General features: G+C 46.0%; 1 long non-coding RNA gene across 1 annotated transcript; it reads right to left on the reverse strand.

The window, feature by feature from the left end:
• Positions 1 to 360: 360 nt before the first annotated feature.
• Positions 361 to 3680, reverse strand: LOC145715295 (uncharacterized). The gene is made up of 3 exons (XR_014137286.1): positions 3296 to 3680; positions 3117 to 3208; positions 361 to 2310 (listed from the first exon to the last, which is right to left on the reverse strand). It is a non-coding gene; the product is annotated as an uncharacterized LOC145715295 (long non-coding RNA).
• Positions 3681 to 16388: the final 12708 nt, after the last annotated feature.

The raw sequence follows: 16388 nt of genomic DNA on the forward strand, positions 1-16388 counted from the left end.
GCATCTGGACCATAAGATGTAAAGAAATCTAGGAAGTTTCGGTACAGTGTTAATAAAAAGACTATTTGTGCACTCTCTGTACTACTTGGTGTCTGTCCTACATGACGGAAAAGACACACTCAGCCCAAGAAGCTACTCTGAGCTCTTTAGCATTAAAGTTTTCTCTAACTTGGCAGACAGAGTGAACGGAACTCAGGAGAAAAAACAAGGTGTTCTTTTGTAAAAGAAGCAAAGGTTGTTTGAGAAGAGGGGAGAAAAGTAGGGGAGAAAAGTAATTAAGACAGAGCCAACCACAGGTCTTTCTAACCATCACATTTCACCTGTTGTCTCTAAGTGCTCAGTAATATGCCGAGATTTTTAATATTATGAAACATGTGAATTCCTTTTAAAATAAATTTAAAAGAAAATTTACAAGCAATACAAGGTTTTTATGAGACAAGTTGGGGAACGCGGAAGTGACATGGAAAAAACTATCCTGATCCCAATGTGCAGAGGTGACGTCTACCAAGTTGGGCACTCCTCTCTGCCCCAGGTTGCGTCCCTAAACCTGTTCTCGGGGCTGAACATAGAGAACACCCAACCTGAAACAGTCAGCGTGGCTTTCCAGGTGCCTGGAAATTTTTACAATTACGATTTTCACAAGGCGACTCTGACATAACAGACATCCCTTTTCCCACAGTGGTATGTATATGGGCAGCTGTTAATGGATAATGTATGTATGAGAATCATGATTCTGAAGATGTTCTTAGACTTCACTCGGCACTTACTTGATAACATAATGTTGGTTCTGTTATTTAAAGTCTCACTCATGCCAGAGAGAAAGCGACGAGTTGAGTCTAAATCATCAGGACATTTCCAGCATGTATCTATGCAAAATCCTCTGGCAAGAGATAATGTGGGCCCCTCAATAATGGTCAAGTATCAATCCCACCTCAACAGACATTAAGAGAGCTGTCACTGTAGTTGGTTCTGCACATTTTAATAAGATGCTTTCAGTGATTTTATGAATTAGTCATTTAAACAAACATTTCATTGGTAAAAATTTACTTAAGACAGGAGGGCTGGTTGACCTTCTGGGTGTGTAGCCAAAGTGTTCTTGGTGACGCTCACCTTAGCCAAAATGCAGGAGGAGGAAATGACTGTAATGTGGGACTTATCCCCTGGCAATACGGTGGTTTCTCCATGCACAGGGCCACTGTCCTTCCAGGCTGCAACTCAAAAGCAGGATATATAGAACCATGTTGAAAAGTGAGATTTACATTGAATTGGGATGCCGTCTCATGAGAGTGTCCTCATATTTAGCTAATTTCTCTCTCACGAAACTGTAATGGTCAGATGACAGAGTCACTCTTCTGTGGCACAGAGTCAGGCACTGAGAGGATACAAGAGGCATGGGATTGATTTTATTAGGATAATGGGGAAGACAAATGAAGGGATATCCCCCAAAACAGAGCACAGCTAAGTTTCTCTACCCCCACTCCTTCCTGCACATGCTGGAGATCTTAGCTATGACCCAGGCCCTCAGTAGAGGGTGGGGGTGTTGGGCTTTTTGAAAAGCAAGTATGTCTTAAATATAAATCCCCCACTGCAAAAACAGAAGCTCAGGGAGTTAGTGAATCTGAGGGACCAATTTCCTTTAGATCATTTAGACTTTCAGTAATCATTTTTACCAATGCAATTAAGCCGTCATTGAACTTTGAATGTTCAATTGAAAATGGGTTTAATTCAGCTTAGACCTCCAGGAAGAACGTTTTTCTTCCCCATATAGAGAAGCAGAGGGTTTTCTAAAAGGTTGACCAAATTTACAAAAAGGTAGTGAACATAGTGACATCGTATTTGTATCATTTTGCCTTAATACATAATTAGCATAATTTTGGAAGATATAGCACCTCATTTTATCAGTAGAGAGCAAAGGTCCAGGAAGGTCCACCAAAATCCCATATGGAGTCACTTTCAAGAAGGGGAAGGCGGAGGGCCCGGGGTCTCGTCCAGTGCTGATGCATGCACCTGCCCTGAGGATCATTTCCCCCGCAGGAGAGTGAGCGCCAGGCATGGGTGAGGGTGCTGCGAAGTTAGCCACACTGTTTCCTGGGCTTCTGATCAAGGAGTCTCTCTCTGCACAGGAACCAGCGGTGGGCGGGGTGGCAACTTAGAAACTGGAGTCAGGGGCTGCCTTCCAGTCTCGACTTGCACCCATTTTGTGTGGAATCCCCAGAGAATCTCTCGGCCTTGAAATTATTTGCACGATATTTTATTCTTGCATTCTTCAGGGGATGTGGTCAGAATCTTAAATGGCCATCTGTCACAGCTCTGTTCAATAGAAATAAATGTAAGTTACCAATTAGAGACAAATTAAAAATGTTCTAGCCGCTGCCTTAAAGGAAGGTTAAAAGAACAAGTAAAACTATTTTTATTTAGGCCAAGGTCCTAAATATTATTTCAATATGCAATCAATATAGAAATCATTAAAGAGAATTTATCTTCTCTTTATAGTCTCCAGAATATGACTTGTACGCTACACAAGCAGCCCATCGCGGCGTGGACTAATGCACTGGCTACATTTCAAGTGCTCAGTAGTCACATGGGGCTGGTGCCTGGTGCTCGTGGCTGCTGCCTTGAGCAGCTCAGATCCTGCTCCAGATGCTTCAGAAGCTCCGTTCTGGACGGTCTTTGAAAAGAGCCTCCAGATGGGACAGCCCCCTGGGTCTGCACCAGCCTGTGAGCCAGGGCTCCCTAGCCTCATGGGTTATGTGAAAGGGCCTCCAGGAGAGTCAGGGGTGCTGAGGGCTGACCCCAGGGCAACCCCAGGAACCTAGAGGCAGTGGAAGGTCCTAGTCCCAGGGGGCTCTGAGAGTCAGAGACCTTTTTGTACAGGAACGAGGAAGGCGTGTGGGGCTGTGCCCTTCCCAGGCAGCACAGTAATACACACCCTCGTCACTCTTCTCCAGCTTCTGCAGCAACAGGTTACAGCTGCTGCCATCCGTGCCCCTCTTGGCCGTGACCTTGTCCCCTTTCAGGATCGAATCCGTTTGTACATATGATCTGTACAGTGCCACTATGAGGAGCCTCTGAACAGCCTTGCCCTCCTGGTGGCGGTACCAGTGGATGTAGCTGACCTTGGTTCTCGCCCTGCACGATAGGATGGCTGAGCTGCCGGTTCGCTTCATGATCAAGGCCGGCTGCTCCAGTCTGGTTTCCGCCAGGCCGCCTGCAAGGGGGATCATGATGAGGCCAGGGAGGCCAGAGCCTCAGGGAGCGCCCCGACACCTGGCACGAAGAAGGAGTTGGGACTTACCCAGAAACAGGAAGGCGCCCAGAAAGGCAAGGGGACCCAGCATGGCTCCTAATCCTGTGAGGTGCACAGAAGACCAGAGTGACCTCACCATTGCACCTGCTGGGAGGAGACCACCTGGGTGCATGGCAGAGGGCAAGACAGGGTCTGAGCTGCTTTTTCCAGGTGGTGCCAGCAGACACTGGTGAGAAAAAGGAGAGGAGGCAGGGAGGGAGGGGCCAAGAGAGCAGGGACAGTGCAGGTCAGAGGCGGGACCAGGTCCTGCATTTCTAGTGTTAGACCCTCAGAAATGGTAAAGGCAGGGACTTGTGAGCTGAGGAATGCATCAGAAATGAAATTTTGAGAAAAAAAGGTAACATCGACTTCCAACTGAAAGGAAGGTTCTTTTTCAATTTTGCCTCCTGGGTATAGTTACGATAATTAGCTATTCTAATTATAGCCTGACAGCCTGGAGGGAGAGGGCAGTGGGGACAGCCAGGAAGGGGAGTTGGCTGGGCCAGGGAGGCTTGGACCCTTCAGCACCCACTTCCAGACCCAGCTCCTGTGCTCCTCCCCCTGGTAAAAACTGGAAGGCAGACATGCTGAGTTATAACCAGGATTCAAGGCTCAGGTGTCCCAAAATGCAGGCTCTGAGGTTGTGCTGAGTTGGTGAGGTGTTGACTAGACCATTCTGCCAAAAGAATATTCCAGGCCATCATTCAGACCCTCAGCAGATATCTAGGGCAGCTATGCTAAAGTGTTAAGTGGAAAAGAGAGTGACAATGGAGTGGCCTCTGCACAGAAAAACAAGTAAAATGTGTCTCAGGATAGAAGGTGAGCAGTGTGGTGAGAAATCCGGTACACTCTTTTCTTCCTACTTTCTCTGTTTTCTAGATTTTCACCAATAAGAGAATCTTACTTTGGGGGAGAATATCCACAACTATCTATTGTTTTATGAATACAATTTTTTTTCACCTTGTCAGCATTCAAAACTCTGTTTCTCTCAATTACTGTTAACATTTTCTTTCAAATACTGTTCAAATTAAAAAGCTCAACTCCTGCTGGCAATGACCAGCCTTAGTGTGTAATGAAGTCTGTCCCAAACCTCAGGCCAAATACTCCCTTGGGTGTGTTAAATGACAGAATTAAAACAATTTGGCCTGTAGAGCATGATGTCCTTTACTCAAAAGAGAACATCCACGGGTTGGGGCGTTCAGTGCCTCACAAGCAGCGAACACAGTTCTCCAGGGATTTGGGCAAGAGGGAGTTTATAGAGCCTTAGAAGCAGCCAAGGGGGAACAGGCAGGATTAGGTGGGGGTCAGGGATCTCCCTACAAGGCTAGCAGGTCACTGAGGGAATAAGGAGAGAGCTTTTGGCTCAGGCTGATTGGCTGGGGTTGTATATCTGATCCTATTTAGAACAGGGAAGTCCTTATAGATTCTTGGTTATTGGGACCAGCTGGCTGGGATATACTGTTTCTGGTCAAGGGCAGCATTGACAGGGACATGTAGCATTCAGTTGGTGAGGTGTTGTCCTGCTTGCTGACCTGGGACCCTGGGCAGGAGCGGCTCCATCCTGGGCCTGGAGATGTATATCAGCAGGTGACCATTGTTCACCTTTCCTCTACTTCTCTTCCTGCTGAGGGGCGTCCCTCCTCTTCTCTAAGTGGCATTAAAGGTCATATTTCTTAAAAGATGCTCATGTTTAAAGAAATAATAGGGAAAACTCTTCAGCAGGAGAGAAAGAGTAGCCACCCTTATGTGGAGAGTGGAGGGTTCTGATCAGGACCCCACTGACTCCAGGAAGAGAGAAATTACACTGCACTTGAGGGAGCAGGACGTCCTGTCCCCCCAGGTCATCCCGCTGCTGCCTGAATGAAGCTGCTCTGATGGCCCCAGACCTCAGTCCCAGGGGAGAGGCGGCTGGGTCACAGCAGGTGTGGACTCAGGCAGACCCTGTGCAGAGGGCCAGGTGCTGAAGCTTGGACCTGCTCGGTTAACCTCTGAGAGGCTGGCGTGCTCGCCTCACCTGGGGCAGCTCCCCTCCGCCCAGCAGAGAGTCTGAGATCTCGTCCAGTGTGACCGCTTCCCTTGGTCACGTGGAATAAATGGATGCAGACATGACGTCAACCTTCGGTGAACGGGGCAAGCCGGGAAAACCCAAAACAGGAAAGGCATTGACATATGTTGTTAATAGAACTGTGGATAAAACATATTTTCTTTTATCTTAAACTTCTATCTCTGTAACTCTGGGTGTTGATTAGAATTTTTAAAAATTATCTGTCTTTTTTTAGACGAGTGACCCGTTTTTAAAACCAAGTCCCAAGCAGCGTGCTGGAGAGTCCCACTTTGCTGGAATCACAGAAGCTGAGACACTTAAGGATGAAAAGTGTAGGGGCCCAGGGCAGGCTGCCCCGCAATGGGCCACTTTGGCATGAAGGTTATTTGGAGTTAAAAGTCATAAAACCCAGCAGATATGGGCAAAGCTCTCTGCCTTCCCTTCAAATCTCCAAATTTACACTGGAAAGGGGAGCCTGTGCCAGACAGAAAGCTATCAAGAGAGACTCCCCTTTGCCCAAGGAACTTACCTGCATGATTGGGCAAGTTTTTCTTCCAAACAGCTCCTCTCACCTTCCCTCTCCTGGCCCCTTTGTGTCCTCAGACCCTGCCCCTCTCCTTTGCTCCTATGAGCTTCCGGTTGCCTCACTGTCTCTGGAATGTTTGTGTTTGTGTGGGCTCCCTGTACTTATGCTTACTACATTTGATTTTCTTCTGTCACTTTGATTCCAAGTCCAGCAAGAGAGACCAAAGGGCAGAGGAAGGTCTTCCTTCCTGGCAAAAGGAAGTATTCATTCCTGAAGCCTCATTGATCCTCATCATTAACAATGAGAAAACGGGGGCTCCTGGGTGGCTCAGTCATCTAAGCCTCTGACTCTTGATTTCAGCTTAGTTCATGATCTCACAGTTCACGTGTTCAAGTCCTGCATTGGGTTCTCCACTGACAGTGTGGAGCCCGCTTGGGATTCTCTCTCTCTCTCTCTCTCTCTCTCTCTCTCTCTCTCTCTCAAAATAAATAAAATAAAATTTAAAAATGATGCAAAAAATTTTATAAAGATGAGAAAACAGCTCCCAAAACTCAGATGACTCATTCAATATTAACAGGACCATGAGCGGGTGAGGTAAGAGTAGAGCCCCCATTCTACCTATCAGTGTGAGCACCCTTCAATGAGTGCACCTGTCATTGCAAACTCCATAACTACATCAGAGCGCCACAGCATGTCAGGCATGGGACCAGAACCCTTTCAAACATTCACCTCAAATTATAAACTTTGAAAATAATAAAATTCTGTGAGGCACACATTAATATTCTCGGTCAAGATTGGTACCAGTCAGGGTCCTTGGACATTCCTCACGTGGACTCCTTTAAATAGCTGAGCAAATCTGATTATCTTAGAATAAGCTTTGTTACAAGAAATTAGGATCAGTTACGTTGGTGTATGGTTGGCTTTCCTCAAAGGTAAATGGATGTGTGTGTGTGTGTGTCTGTGTGTGTGTGTGCACGCGTGCGTGTGTATAGCAAATTAATTTCATAGAGAGTTTTTGTTGCTACTTAGGTAAAAAGGCAGACTCACATAGGGTTGCCAGAATTAATGGAAGAGAGTGGAAGGTGTTCTGCAATATGTGGGAATAAGTTGCAAAATTACATGTTGCTTATCTGAAACTTTTGGAAATGCAAACCAACTGACAATAACATGTCACCTGACACCTGTCAGAATGGCTGTCATCAAAAAAGGTGTCATCACAGAAGCTGGGGAGTGAGGAAGGGCAGGGACTGTGGCTGACCATCCTCTGCTCAGGGACCACGTGCAGGGGACACAAGCCTGTCACAGGAACAGCTCTGAGAGCAGACTGTCCCAGGCAAGTGTGAGTGTCTGCGGTCCTGGAAAATCCCTGCTGGGACAGACGTGTCACATTTTCAAATTAAGAAAGTATAAAATTGCCATCACGCTAGAGTGGAAAGAGAATTCTTAAACAAAAAGTATCAAGAGAAGTCTCCCGCACCAAAATGTTAAAGGGCACGAGAGAGCTACAGCACTGGAAAGAGCCCACTGTTGGCAACCAAATTTTATTCATGAAGCACAAGGTGCCTGGTCAGTAGGGAGAGAGAGGGAGACAATGAAAAATCTCAAATTTCATCCTCTGGGCCTAGTTGTTAGTGACAATGTTGTTAGTGTTGTTACTGACAATTATAATTCATTTATATTTACATTTTTAAATTCATGTTGATAATGTTAGTAACCAAGTTATCAGTATAAGGGAAAAATACAAATACACCATTTTTAATGATTAGTAAAACTCTGTGATCTATAACTTGAATTCATTTCTCTAAATGTTACTCCTTTTGTAGATATCCACTGAGAAAAACACTCAAAGGATCTATGTTGTGGGATCAAACACCATTCTTACTACGAACACCAGGGCTCAGGTGAGAAATGACTGAAACCAGAAATAACACAATAGTACAGTCACCACGTACGCGCCCGTCTCCATACAAACTATGTTTCAGGACAGCACAGAGCTAACGAACGACAGCTTCACTTCATGGGTTCAGGACCAGTATGTGCGGGAGAAATTAGAGAGAACTGGAGAAGGAGGGAATCGCCCTCCTGCAGCCCCTCATGAGACACTGGATTCGGACACGTGTCACCCGGGGGGGGGGGGTCACAGCTCCGTCACCCGCACTGGCGCTGCTCCCGCTGCCCTTGCGTGTCCCTGTCCCCTCCTGACGTCCCTCTGTCTCCCTCGCCGTGTCCAGCTCTTCGCCTTTCTCATTTCCTGTTGCTGTCCTTCCCCCTGCTTCTTTCTCCATGTCTCCCTTTCCAGCTGGCTCTCCTCCTTCTTTATTTCTCTCTATCTCTCCTCTGTCTCCTCCTGATCTCTCTCCCTCTCTCTCTGTTTCTCTCTACATGTCTCTTATCTGTCTCTGTGTTTCTGTCTCTGTTCCTCTCTGTCTACTACCTAGTTTCTATTTCTATTTCTCTCTCTCTTCTTGACTTTCCACTCTCTCTCTCTCTACCTCTCCTTCCATGGTCACAGTAGCTACTTGAAATTCTTCTTTATTCTGTGCATTTCCCTGTCTTCTGATGACCACTTCCTGTCCTCTCAGTGCCCTTTTCATAGGAGCCTCTTCTGTCCATCGTCCCTTCTTCTCTCTGCTCTTCTCTGTCCCCTGGGGCCTGTGGGATGCAGGCCTGTGGTCTGTGCTAAGGGGGCAGGATGGGCCCAAGCTCACAAATGTACGTTTACTCCTTGGGTGTCTCCTGATGATCGCACCTGCCACATATCAAGTGACCAGAACAATGATGGCGGTGACAGACTGTCCCCAACACTGCTGCCTTGGGGACAAGGTCATCGCATGCACACGAGTGCTTATATTTCTATCAGCTGGTTATGAGGTGTTACCTAGTGACAGTGTGAGAAATAATCTCTTTATCATGAATTATTACAATGGGGTATGACTTCATGATCTCTAAATGGGTCTCTTTCTCTATGTTGTTTCATGCAAATGACTACTAAACACACTGGACTAAAATGGGCTGACAGTGGGGGAGTGAGGAAGCCTCACTGGGGCCCAGTTCACGGTCTCGGCCCGGTGCTGCTCGGGGTGCCCGCAGCTTCCCAGAAACCAGCCCCATCCCTTGCTGGTGCCGGGGCGGGGCTGGGCCAGGGCACTTTCCAGAAGAGTTGAGGGCAGCCCGGAAACCTCAGCCAAAGCTCCACATCCTGCCTGCCTTTCCCACGGGCTCTGTGGCTGCCAGGTGCACGCGGCCTTCAGGGACCTGCCCGTTCAGACGCCTCCACGTGTGGCCAGCCTTCCAGACTCGCTTGTCTGGTGAGCGGTCCAGTCGTGGGGTCCAGCCGGGGGCCCCAGCTCTCTGGGAAGCTGACGCTGTGATCTGACACACGGTGGCTGAGGGGAGAGGTCCTTCTCAGCATGGAGCTGCCCAACAGGGACATTTGAAAGCTCTGAATGACACCTTCTGAGTCTGTGAAGATTTATTACATTGACAAGGACAGAATGACAGCTTCAGTCCAAGCCCTGCCACTTGGAGGATGTGTGTCCTTGGGAAAGTCACTGTGAATGGGGATAGTAATGCTTACTCTGGAGACATCATCCACTAAGGGCAAGAGATCCGGCCAAGGTGGTTGCTTTGTAAATAAATACGATCAGGCTGTCTTAAGTATAATGTAATTCTTATGACCATTTGTTCTTTGTAATAACACATCAATGTACTTCTAACAACCACATCTGACAGATCAACTAATTGGAGTCTGAAGACATTTCACCTGCTCAGGGTCATGCAAGTCAGTCAAGGAGCTTTGACTCAAACCCAAGTCTAACAGAGTCCAAAACCCATCACAGCATCCACTGCATATAAGTAGAATTCCATGTGTACATATAGTTTCTTTTAAGCTCTAAAAAGTAAAGGGCCATAAGGAAAATTCCAAAGAGGTCTCAGAACTCGAGAATTTCTCTCACATGCCAGTAAGCAAAGAGCATGAGCTATTCTTGAAGAGCAGTCATTCGGGTGACAGTGCTGGACTCCTGAACGTAGTAGAGATTCTTCTAGCACTGCTGAATTAGTAATAGTTTGCTTTTTGTGATGACCAATAGTTTGGAGGTCATAACGGCAATCATTGATCCCTTAAATAATACCAAATAACCTATTGAATGTCAAACACTGCACATATTCATTCCTTCCTTGCAATTCCTTGGGTATTACGCATCCCATTCTGCGGATGAGACAGAGGTGTATTTGAGCTTGCCTAGCTGAGAAAGAGCACAGCCAGAACTTCGAGTCGGCCAGGGTCTCATGGCCTGTGCTCTAAGTAAACTTCTTGGATGTTTGTGATTCGGGGCTTAATTTCTGTCCTCAGTGAGCTGTTGCTTTGAATGCAAAATGTGATGTGGTTATACTTCCCTCTTTTTCTCAATATTGTGCTTCCTGCTTAAAAACGGTGGTACTTTGCTTGTTACTTACGCTGACTTCTTGCACCCCCTGCTGGCCATTGCAGGTATGTCCTACACTTTATAATCCCTGGATTCCCAGCAAGTGAATTCTCTTACAGGAAAGACTCAGTTTAGTGAGTGGAAGAGCCCAGAAATACCAGGCAGGAGACCTCTTTTTCCACTTGTGTACTCGGTGTGCTTGGGAGTTTTAGGTAAGCGGCTCCTTCTTGTAAAATCTCCATTTCTTCAGGCACAAGTGAGAATTGTCTGATATGTTTGGTGTCCTATGTACTTGTGAAATCTACAGAGAATTGCTTGTGAATAATGCGTCTTTACATCTATATAAACGGCATCGCATTCCCGTCGATCCGTGTCTGTCCCTCCGTCTGTCCACTAGGCTCACTGCTCCTCTGTGCTGCTCCTTCTGCCGCTGGTTGCAGCCACTGCATGAATCCCTCCACCGCCAGTGACAGGCACTTGTCCTGCTGCGCCTGCCAGCTGTCACCTGTCACTAACACCTCAGGACACATTTCCCTGGGAATGTCATCCGGGGGTCACTGGTCCTGCTAATGTGACTGACACTTGAATGCGAGTGTGATGCCACCACGTTCAAAGGCACTAACCGGGCAGAACTGGCGTCGATGAAAACGTGGAGCAGAGGGTACGCTCACGGTCACGAGCAGGCAGTGAGCTCACACCTGGACCTGCGATTCGGCCGCGGCTTCCTCCAGCTTCTCTCGTGTTCGCTCAGCTCCGGACGAGACTCGCCGCCGATGCTCCCTGTGCTCACGGGCGCCCGTCCTGAGCTTCCACATCAGTTCCTCCCCTTTTCTGTGTTTGTTCAATTCCCTTTTCTGGCGGGACCTTTTTAAATAATAAATCTTTCTTCCCCGTCTTACTGACGCTTTCCACATTTATACAAGTCTCTCCACTTATTGTGCCTTACATTTGCTATTTCCCTAACGAAGTGAATACTGGAGGCCATTTGTATGACCTACCAGGTTGTTTTCCTTTGTGCTTTGGTTTTGATTATGGTGATTTCTGCAGGGAGGAAAGTGTTCTCCAGGGAAAGAGGCCCTAAATACTGAATCAAAGAATCCCCTGAGTCACAGGCAGGTTTTTAAGTCTGCTGCCATGTGCCCTCACAGCACTGGTTCATGGCGTAGTAACAAAACCTATTTTTTGTTTGAAAGATTTTCTTTCTGGCAAGGGTTTTTCTCTTTTTTAGCGTAGCAACGACACCATTTTATCGTGCCTAACCTCACCGAGAAGCTACCAGAACCGTGACGTCACTCTCAGCCTCTGAATTTCTTCCTTTCCAGGACTCCTGATAGTTCAGGATGCTTCAGAGAGGGCGGCACTCATACCTGGAGGTCTTTCTGATGGTCAGTTTTATTCTCCTCCTGAATCTGAAGCAGGTAACAAAAATGTGATTATCGTCTGTGTTTTCATCCATCATTCAAAAGCTCAGCCCTCCCTCCCTCTCCTGTCAGAACGCTGCTGAGCAGACATCTCACAGCGCAGGCACGTAGGAGACGGAAATAACCGAGACGTGATCTTGATGTGGGAGCAGTGGGGAGACACAGAGTGTAAAATACGTGTAACCCAGGGACACAGACCCCGTGTGACCGGCCATGTGCATCTCAGAAGACAGGCAGACGAGGGGAAGGGTCCGCTCCTCTTCTTACCCGTCATCCCCTAGCCCGGCCTTCCTCCCGGGTCCCCGTGTCTGAGGGTGCAGCTCTCTCTGAGCTGAGCTGTTGCCCATGAAGAAAGCAGAGCCTCCCTGGGGACTCGGCCCTTTCTTAGGCCTCACATCCCTGCCTTCTCCAGGCCATTTCCACCCTCTGTATTTCTGCCTCCTTTACCTCATTCATTGCACCGCTTCCTGTCTTCTCCACCTTTCCTTCAGCATTCCCTGCTTTGGTTTCTGCAGCCATTTGCTGCCTCGGTCACCCTCTCCCTGCCCCGCCGGAGCGCCATGTCAAATATAACAATTGCATTGTCCTGTGGCTTCCTCAAACCACTCGATGAGGTGGGAGTCTCATTATCCCTATCAGAGATGAACAATTTGAGGCACTGTGCAAGGTCACTGGAAAAGTCAGAGGAGGAGTTAGGATTTGAAGCCCGTCTCAGTGCTGCAGCCCACACTCACAGCTAATTCATGTGGGCCTTTACTTTCATCGTCACTTTTCTTCTTGTTTCACTATATACAACCTTTAGTATCACGCCGCATAGGAGCGTCAAGAACAGACATCCCTGCATTGTTCCCAGTCTTTGGGGAAAAGCATTCAGTCTTTCAACATTAAGTATGACATCAGCTATGGGTTTTCACAGATGCCTTTTATCAAGACGAAGAAGTTCCTTTGTATTGAGATTGTTTGATCTGCCAAGCTGAATATTCTCTTGAAGCCCTCTAGTGAATATTTCACTTCAGGTATAAAGCTTCTCTATTATAGATTTTTAAAAATATCTATTCTTTTTTGCATTTTAAGTAGTTTGCATTAGAATATCTATTTGTGGACTTTTTGTTGTCATACTTCTGTTTAATTCTTTAAACATGGTATTGTATAATTTTTGAACACATTTGTAATAGCGGCTTTGAAGTCTTTGCTAAAGAAAGTAACCGGACACACTCAAGGACAGTGTGTATTCAGTTGTGTGGGATTTTCCTACTAATATTAGTTACGCTTTTCTGGTTCTTTGCCTGTCTTCTTATTTTTTTTCTGGAAAAATGTTTTGTTGAAAATATATCACAGCAGCGCTGGACTGTGCATTTGCCCCCAGTTCGCTTTCATCACCGTTTCCATGTTGAGAATGTCCCTTGAGTTAAATCTGCGATATTATATCCGCTGCGATATGTGGCTGATTGGATTCTCCTGTGTTCTTCTTTTAATTATTTTCTTTTTCAGCCTAGATTCCTACGTAGCGCACTGTGTCTACATGGCTTACTGGTAGCCAAGAACAAGTGTGTTCAAGCAACTTAATTAAGATTTCAATCCTCTGCCAAATGTTTTCATTATCTGTGTTGAGTAACTCATTCATCCTTCGGGCAGTGGGCACACAGACCGTATGTGCTACGTGACAAGTCTTCCCACTTTATACTTTTTGCTGAGTATTTTCATGGCACCTCTACCTATGCCCATTATGAAGAACCTTCATGTCCATGGAACCGGGTGTTGGGAGGTGGGCGAGGAATGGGACTCACTCTAGACCAGAGCACCACTGCTGATCCCTGACTTCTGCAACTTTTCAAGCATAAACAACTCTCAGATTGTTGCATGAAATTGGACATTTCCCAATCATTGAAATGGTTAGTTTTGTTTTGATCTATTTTACTTTTGTAGTCGGTTTTCAAGGAGAAGATTTGATGATCATGGCCAGAAGGCCTTGCTTACATTCACTTTTAAATTATGCAAAACATACACATTATTGTGTTTTAAATAAAAGTTTGTCTTTTTTTAGGATACCCAAATAATTCCAAGACATGTCAGCTCTTTATGGTGAAACACCATTAACTTGACAGGTGGAGAGTAAGCCCAGAAACAGGAAGACGTGGTAAGACCATCTTCCTTAGACTCCTGTCCAAGTGGGAAGGCATTTCATCTGCCCCCGTGTGTCTACAGCAGTGGAATAGGCTGGAAAGGGAAGCCTTCCAACAGCGATACCTTTATCTATTTATGTCACCACAAATGTCACCTGAATGGTGTGACATTTATGGGGTTTAGATGTGGGACACAATCTTTCATAATGTTCTCTGCTATTCATTCTCCTGGACCAGATTTGATCTTGGCTATCACATAGCAGACATTGTCTGAAGAAAAAATGTCCTATTTGAGGTGTGTTATCTGACAAGAGGAAAGCAACTGTGAGGCAGGCTGCTTCCTCTGCCTGTGAGGACGCTCTGTCCCTAACCCGCTCCCTCGGTCTTCCCACATCCTTTTTTCTTTCCCTTCCCTGCTTGTGAGAGGAATACATGCTTTTTGTAAAACTGCACATAGAGAACCCATCCTTCAAACTCTGCGGCCATATCATGGTTTAAAGTTTAGTTTGTATCCTGACAGTTTGGTGTTTGTAATGTCACAGAATTGTGGCCATACTGCCGATATTATGTATATTAAAAAATTATAATGTAAAAATTTTACAGTCTGTTGTAGAAATTTTGGAATATCCAGAAATGATTGAAGTCACCCGATTATATTCTTCTTGTCTTTCTGATTTGTGCATATGTATTTAGGTTTTTATTTTTATAAATATCATCCTCTGGGACATACGGATTTTTCATTACATATTTGCTTTCATTTGATAGCATGAGCATTTTCTGTGCTACCATAAACACTCTCTCTCTCTCTCTCTCTCTCTCTCTCTCTCTCTCTCTCTATATATATATATATATATATAGCTTCTGGGTGGCTCAGTCGGTTCAGTGTCTGACTTGTGATTTTGGCTAAGGTCATGACCTCACAGTTCATAAGATCCAGCCCCCTGTTGGGTTTCATGTTTACAGAACCTGCTTGGGATTCTCTCCCTCCCTCTCTCTCTGTCCCTCCACACTCTCGCCTTTTCTATCTCTCTCAAAATAAATAAATAAACTATGTAAATATAATTGTAAGTGGATGCAATATATTTCATGGAAATATAATAATTATTTACTTTTCTTCTACTTTCAGACATTAAGATTTTTTTTCTGATTTTTAGAAGGAAAATGTACATAATGGAAAACAAGTATTATTTTGTCAGAGATATTTCCTGAAGAAATAACTACAGAATGTAATGACAAGGTCAAATGTGCATTTGTGCAGGTCAGATCAGCTTCCTCTGTGTTTGTTCTGGGAATGCACCAAATGACAGAAGTGCCACCAGGAGGGACTTAGGAGGCTGAATTTTAACCAGAAAGAGTTTCTTAACCAAAAAGAGTTGAGGAGGGTCTGAAAATTATGGCCTTTGGACTAAACCTCAGGAACTCAGTGGTGTGGTCACAGTTTAGAATATCCTGTCTCAGGAGGGGAGCCCCATATACACCAAGCCCACTGATGATGCCTGAGTTGAATGTCAGTATATAATTTGCTCTGGGAGAGAACTCTTTCCTACACATGCTGGACTTAACCAGTAACGTGTGGTCCATGTTCATGGAAGCCAAGGCTCACCCAGAAACTGGCTCTTGATAACAGACCAAGAGGAGTGAAGTCTATGGTGTGAACATGCTGTGAATTCCGTCTGTTGAAGCCTAATCCATAATCTCAGCAATAGAGTTTTCTTTCCCCAGGCACTGGACACATTGGATCCCAGGACTGGGCACCCTGTCTGTACTGTGCTTGGGTTGGGTCGGGGTGGGGATGCTTGCTGTTTGTGCTCATGTGGCTGCACAGCCCTCCTCTGCTCAACCCCCAGCACACTTTTACCTCCTGTGCATGTCTTCTATTGAGCCATGCTCAGCTTGACTCTCCAGTCATTTGTCCCTGTAGAGGGACTTAGATGATTCAGTACATGACATTCAATTACACAGTTGAACTCAAGGCCTCCATATGTCTGTGTTGTTGTGAGGAAGGAAGCCCCTCCTTATTACCCTGTCTACACTCTACCTGTGCTAACAGCTTCACGTGCCCAGTCTTCTGTCACCATGCCTACACTGACAAAATTAGACGGGAAGTATGAGCCCCGGTAAATCAGACACCATGAAAAAGTGCAGATCATTGGTGGGATGTCAGGATTACCTAGGGTGACAAGAAGTCTGTGTGCTGGTCCATCAGAAGAGTGTCATCAGAGTGGACTGAAGGTACAGTGTCTGAACAGTCCTGGTCATATGACTTGCAACTCATGAAGCAGCTACTTAGAATGAACTTGGTATAAAATAGGGGAACCCCTCACCCACAGAATAAGAGTATGTTTGGCAGCAATCATATGCGTGTGTGCAGATGGATTTTTCTTTCATTAGCTGTGACCTTTTGGAAGTGAGCAAAGTTGGCTGTGGTGTAACTGCCCTTAATTTATCATGCAGCACCCCAGCCACAGCTTACACAGCCCCAACCAGTAGGGGCCGGTTTGACTTCAAGCCTTTTCCATGAATCAACCACATTTGACAAAGCACATAGACCAAAAAAAAAC

This window comes from Panthera onca, chromosome A2, assembly GCF_046562875.1.
Source record: "Panthera onca isolate mPanOnc1 chromosome A2, mPanOnc1 haplotype 2, whole genome shotgun sequence".
NCBI classification, from domain to species: domain Eukaryota; kingdom Metazoa; phylum Chordata; class Mammalia; order Carnivora; family Felidae; genus Panthera; species Panthera onca.